Source organism: Nyctibius grandis, chromosome 15, assembly GCF_013368605.1.
Source record: "Nyctibius grandis isolate bNycGra1 chromosome 15, bNycGra1.pri, whole genome shotgun sequence".
Lineage (NCBI taxonomy): Eukaryota > Metazoa > Chordata > Aves > Nyctibiiformes > Nyctibiidae > Nyctibius > Nyctibius grandis.
In genome coordinates this window covers 9,773,933-9,783,064 of record NC_090672.1, presented here as the reverse complement: position 1 = coordinate 9,783,064, position 9,132 = coordinate 9,773,933, and positions in this window count along the sequence as shown.

The following is a 9,132-nucleotide window of genomic DNA, read 5'->3' as shown; positions in this document are numbered from 1 at the left end:
TTTCTTGATACTGAGCAAGAGAGCTGGTGGAGTTACACTAATAAGATCTTAGAGGAGTGGCTCTAGGGCTTGAGGAAGTCCTAAATATGGAAACAGTGCTCATCTTTACTGATGTTTGTTTAAAGACTTTTGTCATACTCCACTTAGATCTAGCCTATGGCAGACAGAGCAGTGGGCAGAAGAAAAAGCTGTGGAGTGAGGAACAGCAGTTTGGGATACAACTAAATGTTACATAGGGTTGTTCCAAGATGTAGCTGACATAATCAGCAGTTTTCCATGTGAGAGCGCTGTGTGGTAGAACCGTGCTGCCATGCAGTATATACAAGGCTATATATAATTTTTTTCTGCACTGTTTTTTACAAGGGAATCAGATCACTGATTCATATCAAACAGTCACACACTTGCTAGAGATAATGCAAGTGATTGTATGGCTGAGATTAAGAGAGTATGTGGTACTGTTGTTTTTAGCAGCAGTGTAACTTTAAAAAAAATTGTCCAGAAAAAAAAAGAATATCAAATCTATATTAGTTTTATGGTGCTAATAAATATTTATAGCTAGCCAGCTTGTTAGGGAAATATTTTGGTCAAACTTCAAATATTAAGCTGTGAGGAAGTGAGATCTTGTACTAGAAGGTACAAATCTCATCACAAACTTGAGTTCAACATCACTGCAGAAATGCATTTGATGACTAATTTGACCATCTAATCAGTAATAATAGAAAGCTACATAATTACAGTTACAGCAAGTAGATGTTCTTTATTTCTCATCCTGTGGGCAAAGTAAATGTAATCTTTAGCTGTACACGGGCAGTGCTTTCTGAAGAACTCTAGGCCCTGTTGTATGTGAATAAGTAACTGCTTACACAGAGAATGTCTTAAAAGTGTTCTTGTGATCCTTTGTCTTCTTTGTCTCCAGTTTCTGAAGGTAACACAAGGCCATACAGGGTCTGCCCTCTTCCATGTAACACAAAATCCCTCCCAAAGCCCGGTCTGTTGCAGCATTGCAGTTTTCGCACAGAATTTTGTGTGCAACTTCCTTCCTCCTTGTTTTGTGGGGTTTGTTTGTTTGTTTGGGTTTTTTTGTTTAACTTCTTTTAAGACAACCTCCACCCTGCCCTTGTAAATGTTTCTTATGTGGAAATGCTGACAACTAACCACAAGACTGGAGTATTTTTTTGCAGCTGGCAGGAAGCATGTGTAAAAATGCAGCTGCAAGAACGGGGAGCATGTGTATGTTTTCCCGTTATTGAGAGCCTGTTCTTTGTAAGAAAACCACAAAAAAGTCCTTAAGGCGCTCGCAGCCAGGTGATGGAGGCAGAGGGTGTCCCAAAGGCTGGGAAGGAGCGCGGTGTCTCACCCTCCTGTCAGGAGGAGGGGGCGGGAGGCTGTGAGGGGCTGTGGCGCGAAGCGGTTCCCCGGCGCTGCGCTGGTGGCGGCGGGCGGTGAGGGGCCTGCCCCGCCCTCGCTTCCCCTGAGGTGCGGACAGGGCGGCCTGGCCGGTGTGTGAGGGCGGGAGGGGCTGCGGGCAGGCGGCCGCCTCACACAGCTGGCGGCGGGCTGTGGAGAGGGCACGGAGCCGTTAAGCATCTGGCCGCCTCGGGCTCTGTAAAGCCACTGAGGGACTGGCTGACATTGCCCACCCGGAACTGAATGCTTTGCTTTTCTTAAGAAGTTGATTCATTTTGTGTGTGCCTGTAATGGCGAATAGTTATTGTGAGCTGTGAATTTGCCTGTAAAGAGAAGTTCAGTTGTCACCAGGATCTCTCATGTCCAGCAGCTTTAAATGGTGTGTGCACAGCAAGCTTGGTTGGTTCCCTCGGGGTGTGCAGCCTGGCTATCTAGGGAAGGCAAGTGCTGGGTCAGAGTACTGGTTTGTGTTTGGGAAGTGAGGAGGGCTCTTCCAGAGCTGTTTGTGCCTTTCTTGGCTGGTTTGGACTCTGCTAAGCAAGCCTGGTCTCTCACTTCTCTTGGGTGGAGATCCTGTAGTTTAGTGTATCTACATCCTCGATGTTTGTTTTGATGTGTTCTGCTTTTTTTTTTTTTCCTCCCCCTTGAAATTTGGGTTTAGGGGCTGGAGTAGGAGGGAATATGTTTTCTTTGACACGTCCCATTCATCTCAACTATACACGTAGAACTATGGGGAAGAACTGCGTTTCATTCAGCTGTCCAATACTTGTGCCTAGCTGTTTGTCTGCTCAAATATCTGTTTACTTTTCAACTTTTATAATTGCTTTGCAGAGCGTGAATAGAGACACTTCCTATGTAAAAAGATTTTTGAACCAATGATGATAGGATTTGGTAGCTGAGAATTATTGATGAAGTTTGTATAAAAGCCAGTCTGCAATTGCTAGATTACCACTAGGGGAGTAATAACATGTACTGGTGAGAAAATGAGACCTCAGATGAAGTTCATAACGTAAGTAATTAAGTTAGGTTGCTATTAAAAAGCTTCCAGAAAAATTTGCTTGACTACTGAGTCCTACAGAGCAAGGAAGGACTGGATGTACTAGAATTCTGTTAAAGCATAATCCAACTGACTGCATGTACTCACGGGAGTTGTGGGCGCCAATGATGCATTGTTACTCTCAAGCACTACTCTTGGAATAGCACTTTTAGTTTCTGCTGTTTTATGTAAATATAATTGTGATGAGCATTCAACAGATCTGAAGGTGGATGGCATCTTTATGGCAGCTTTGTAAAAGGCTTTAAGGCAGTATCTTTCTACAACATGTGCTGGAAGTGTCCCAAAGTTAAGAGAATGATTTTCATTAAATCTTGTAGTATTACTCTGAGACAAAATGTTATTTTGCCCTTCAGCAAGGAGAACAGCATCCCTATTGTCCATATGGCATCCAGTTGGCTGTATAGTCAACGTGAAACAGGGAAAAAGGCAAAATTAACCCTTGGCATTACCTTTCTGTGAGGTTTTGAATATTGACTTTAGCTTTGAATACTGACTAGCTTGTTAGTCTCTTGAAGAGTGTCCTGGATAGTAGTAAACAAAGTTTACATCCATGTTGATCATTTTTCTGGCAGAGTTGGCTATTGACTTTGGACTAATAGGATATTGATTAGTTCAGCATGCATAGGTAAAGTTCTATAGCATCAGTAAGATATTGCACAAGTTTACAGTTCCCTTTTTATTAGATATACAAATTTCCTGCCTGGAATTAATGTGGTTATAACCGTAGGAAGAACTGAATAAATTTAACAAAAAGCAATGAACAGAAGTCATCCAGCCAAAACAAGTAAGTTAGAAAGTCTGAAATGGAGATGTGTATCTCTTGGTGCTATAACAATGTTCTGCCTCAGGCAAGCAGGTGGAAGAGAAAAAAAGCCAAACTGAGCTTTCACTTACAAGGCCAGTGCTTTGACTTGAGACAGAAAGTAGTGTGAGATAGCACTCTGTAGTAAGCCCATGAAGACTTCACACTGTATCTGTCCTATCATAGGCTTCCAGGGAAATTTATGTGTTTCAGCAGAATTCTAGAAGTTATTCCCAGTCCCATTTTTGCATCCTAAGAGGTCGTCCATTCTGGAAGAGCATCTGCTACAGTAGATGTCTGCAGAAGGCTTTGCTAGAAATCACCATATACTGACAGTTACATCTTGTGATGAATTAAATTAAGCTCTTCTGTTTTGTCTGCAAAAAAGGTTTTACTGATATGGCTAGATCGTCACAGAATACTGTATTTTCACACTCCTACTCAAAATGGCTGTGGTGGCAAGTCTGCTGTTTATTTTAACTGCTTGGTGTTTGAGTGTGAGAAGACTGTTTTTCTAGAGGACAAGTAAGAGTGGAAGAAGAAAGGATGTTTTCTATATGCATATTTAAGATAGTGACCTGGTTTCCTTAATCATAAAATTAAGTTTCTATTAGATTTTGTTTCAGTTTGTGGCCAGCCATGGTGATCAAGGCCATTAGCAGTTAAACCCAGAGCAGCTGACCCAGGCTGGCCCACAGGTGTATCCTATAGCATCAACATCAAGTTCACTGCAAAAGGGAAAGCTTGGTGGGGAGGTGTGGGGCAGTTTTTGCTCTGCTCTCCTCCATCTTTTGTATTCTTAAGGATTGCTATTCCTGGAACAACTTGCTGCAACTCTGTAGCTAAGTATAATTCTGTGTGTTTTGTATTATTATTGATACTGGTTTCTTTATTTTATTAGATCTGTTTAACCCATGAGTCTCCCTCCTTTTCCCAGTTCCCTTCCTTGGTTGGGGAAGGGATGTTGGGTGAGAAAACAACTGCTTATTCTTTAGCCCCATGTGCGGGCTAAATGTAGACAGAGCGCTTTAAATTTCTTGCAGTGATTCTCAGGTTCTGAATGAGAATTTTCACGTAGTTAATGGTTTTCAATGTTTGTGTACTCTGAGGAATATCTGCCCCTTTGTGCATCCTAACCAGAAGTTACCAGTAGCAGCAATGGCTGTGTGTGGACACCTGCTCCAGGTAAGGAAACAGATAAATTCTTCCTCTCCTTTTGTGTAAAGTCTGCTGAAAGATTTTCTGTCAACTTGGATCAGCTTGTTGAGTGACTACCAACTGAATTTTACTTATGAAACTGATGTGGAATAATGCTTGGAGACTCAGCAGGCAACACAAAAACAATGGGAATGTAGAGAGAAGGAAAAATATTTCCAGAATTAATTCCCTCTGCAGACAGAAGGTTCTGACCTTTTCTCTGGCACTGTCCACACTCTGCGATGAATATTATTGCAGAGCTCAAGGCTGTTTTTCCGCTACATCCACAGATGCTGGATGTTAAGCAAAACAAGTGTAAATTCTGGTATGTTGCCAGATAAGGACACTCTGTGATAGTGACACAGACTGTGTTGTCTGTTTCTAAACTGAGGAACTTGTTAACCCAGTAGAAGACAGCAGCTAAAAGTGTCCTCAAGGTGTAGAATCAGTCACTTACACACACTATTAGAACAGAGAAACTTTGAGAGGTGGTGTCAGAGACCTCAGACACCTCTGAAAGAAGGAATTTCTCTCCTTTGTCTAAATGAATTTCGAAGGTACATGGAAGTGTGTGCTACGTGAAATACAAGCCAAGACTTCAGATTCCTAGTGTTCTTTTCAATGTGACATCATATTGGTAAGGAAGCATAAAGCCAAATAGTAATAATTAGCTCCTGTTGTATTCAAAAGAAAAATTTCAGTGTGAAAGCCTCAGTGGTATTCCCTCATTATCAGCTTCCTGCTTCCTACGGTTACTTTTCCGGATCTAGTTTATACTGCCGTTTGGAGGAGGTGTTGGCTGTCAGTAATCACAGGTTTGACTGCGAAAGAGAAGTGAGGGAACCACAGTGTGCTTCACTGTGGGGTCATCTCCCAGCAGATGGTGCCATTGCGAAATGCAATTTATTCTGAGACGCACAAACTTCTGGCAATCTAGAGTTTCTGTACATTGTAGCACTTCTAGACTTCTGGGAAAAAAAAAAAGTTAATTTCTCTAGTGTTCTTTGTAAATATTCAAATCCAGGGATAAAATTAATTTTTTATTCTTCTCCAGGGAGGTATAAAGAGGCATTTTTAAAATAAAGACAAATGATTCGAATGTCCCATGTTCAAGAGAAGACATTATTCCCTGAAAATATTTGTAGAACAAACTCAGTTCATTCCCAGCTCCCCAGGGATTTGTCTAGACTTGTGAAAACAGCAGTGCTTGTTATAATTCTATTATCTGAGTGTACTGAAACAGGAAGTGATAATTAAGCAAAACATTTCACAGTTGTAAGGAACCAAGACGATTAAACGATCACATGCGTCAGGGATTGGAGGATTAGAAATCAGAGCTGCTTTTCTGTTCTTGATTTAGTTACTGGAAAGCTTGTGTTGACTTCAGCATAGATGGACAGAGATCTCTGAATTTTTATACATCTTAAAATAAAATTTAGAAAATCCCAAACATTTGCAGATACAACTCTATAGCAATTAAGTGTTTTTAAAATTAGTGAACTTATGCAAGAAGGTATATGGAGCCTCTGTTATCAGGGATAAGATTTGATGACGCCAGAATGTTGCATTAAGAGAAACATTTTGTCAGTAAATCAGTGAGAACTTCAAGGCAACACATGTAGAGACTTCATCTTTTCTGAAGGAAGTGAAACTCCCATCAGGAACTGGGCATTTGAGACCAGGAGGCAAAGTTCAGGGGCCCCAGAAGATTTACTGGAATCAGCGTGTGCTCTGTGAGGAAGATGTCAGTCCTGAAGATCGGCACTGCGGTGTGCTCTTTGCTGTCATGCCAGCCGGCTGGAGAGCAAAGGAAAACAAACAGCTGAAGTGTGGTGTGAACTCCCAGCTTCCTTTCCTGTCATAAGGGGCTGGCTGAAAACATTGTATTTGCAGAGGGAAAAATTTGAAAATCTTATTCAGCATTTTGCCCTTAGTTAGGAAAATAGGCTTTGCCTCTGATTTTAGGTAAAGCTCTGTCCAGATGACAGAGCCGATGGTTTTTAGGAAATGACCTATGTAAGCAAGTAGCAAGGGACCCAGCAAGGAGAACAGGGATCATAAATTCCCAGATGAGTACAGCTTTAATGTTTAAGGGTCCGATTCATTGGGCAGTAGATTAAATGCAATGATTCCCATAGGTTTCAAAGGGCATTGCATCAGTTTATAATGACTATTCTGTCTGCTTCAGAGGGTGTGTTGCATTTTTGAGGTCAATCCTACTTTTTCCACAAGTATAATAGGGACAGAATAGAGTTCTTTATATGATGTATATTAGAATAACTTTGATCTTATGTATTTAAAAAAAACCCTATCTTAAGTGATTACAGAAGATGACTGTTAGGAAGATACGCAGCTGTATTACTGGCACAGGTGGTCTTAAGTTTAAATTCTTTAAGTCAATCTGATTTCCATTTTAACAATGGAAGATGGTCTCAAGCCATTCTTTTGCATTTGAAATGCTTTTCTCACAACTTTCATGATATTTTGGCTTAAATTCCTGCAGTTGAGTTTACTTCTTGCATTTTGGGCAATACCAGCTAGATTTTCCTCTCTGGGGCAATATTGAGGGCTTATCAAGAATATGACAGTCTAATCGGCCTGTGAGATCTTATGAAACACCCTTCACTTAGTTGTGACATCTCACAACAGCCTCAGGTTTTGGCACCATTAAACCTTGCTCCTGACCTAGTTCCCTCTAAAAGCTGGCCTTTCCACCTGAGTCTGAAACTAGCCTGGTTCTGAACTCAACCATATTGGCCCACTCTGAAGGATATTGGCCCACACTCACTTTCTCCTTCCCTGGCTGTGGCTCAGAGGAGAGTCTTTGTTCCCCCGTGGGAAAGACTGGTGTGGTTTTGCTGAGCTTTGTAAGCGCTGCTGAATTCTTTCATGGGGAAAGGGGAAATCTCCTTCCTTCCTATTTTTTGTTATTGGTAGCAAAAGTTGATCAAGCTTTGTTCTCCACCTGCCATGTGTCCTCCTCCTCCTTTCCTTTACCTGGCTCTGGAGACCATTGTTGGCAACCAGCCAAACCATCAGTCTTTTGTTGGTGGTGTATTTCAAACACACTGGATTAGGCAGAACAAATACTATTGCTAGTTAACCAGCTTACTTCTTAGTCCTTAATTGCTATGACTATTGTGCCACTCTGTTCTCCCTCCCTGCAAAACAGCTAGATGCTTGTTCATATTGCCGATACATTGTTAAACAGATGAGTGTTTCCCTCCTGTTTCCTTTTGCAAAATACCACGCTTACATGCATAATACAAGCATTAAAATACACTTGTAGCTTTAAACTATTGTTTTTGGGGAAAAAATACAGTTTTCATTGACCCCAGGAGAAAAAAAAAAAGGGTTTTATATAAACAGTGAAGCTTATGAGAACTGTATGTCTCATTTATAGACTTCTGTGAATGTATTTAGTATTTTTTTTAAAGTGGTGTTTTCACGAGGCTGGAAAATGTCACTGGGAGTAAAGGAAAGCCTTGACTCTGTCTGCAAAGGAAAAAAACCAAGGGATTAAGAGTTGAGCACTTGATTTTCAAGAATAACTAAATCACTACATAGGGAGATCTGGGATGCACAACCTGAGAAACGCTTTTTGAAGGCATGATTTCCACTCACTTTATCAAGCCTATAGATGAGTCAGTGTTAGGACTCAAGTGGACTGACTTAAGTCTGACTTAAAAGTGGACTGATAAACTGAGAAAGGCATATCCTGAACAACTGAAAGGTATTGAACACTGAATTCCTAAAAGTTACAGAGTAAATTTTTCTGGAAAAATTAAATTGGTGCTTAAATCTGCCACTTCTGCATTGTCAGATTATTTAAGATTAAAAGCACATTCATATAAAAAATGATAGTATCAGAGTAAGAAATGTAGAAGAGGAGAGACAGGGACAGGTCAGTATCTCTGTAATCCTCTTGCTCTTCTTGTTCTGCCCATGTCTCCCATCCCCTCCCCATTTGAATACTGAAAAACCGGTCATGGTAATGAGATTTTGGGTAATGATTACATTTTTCTTCACAACTAGTCTTCTTCAGAACAATTCCACCTAAATCAAAGCTGATGGCTACTTACTTGTGTTTAGGCTTTCTTCAGGCTCTTTATTTTCTTTAGGCTTTTGTCCATAATCAGAAAAAACTCCATTTTGTTAAAGGAAGTTGAGTAATTCAAGTGTTCTGGATTTTACATCAGTTCCTTACTGTATCTCAGGCAGACATTTACACCAGTGGAAACTGAGGACAAAATGCTGAAGTAAAATGTTTTGCAACTTTTCTTCCTCCTCTGATCTCATTTGCTCAATTTCTGTTTTCAGTGTTGTGGATGCAGAATTAATCATCCCTGATTTCAGGTTGGCTGTCCTATTGTCAGGCTACTTATACCATTGCAAAAAATTAAACAACACAGAAAAGGTCAGAAGATCTCTCAGGGATGCCTGAATTCCCAGTGTAAAGCTACTAGCAGATTTAAGTCTTGCTCTGGAGTACTCTCTGTTTCAGATTGTGCCAGTGCTGCTTCAGATTTCTGCTGAGAAATGAAACTCCAACCGGTTCTTTTCTCGTGGGATTTAAGTTTTATGATTGTGTAAGTTTTGCACTGTCCTAACCTCATTAAATAAAATCTTGTGTAGTTCTGTGTTTTTGATAGATGATGGTAGTATGAGA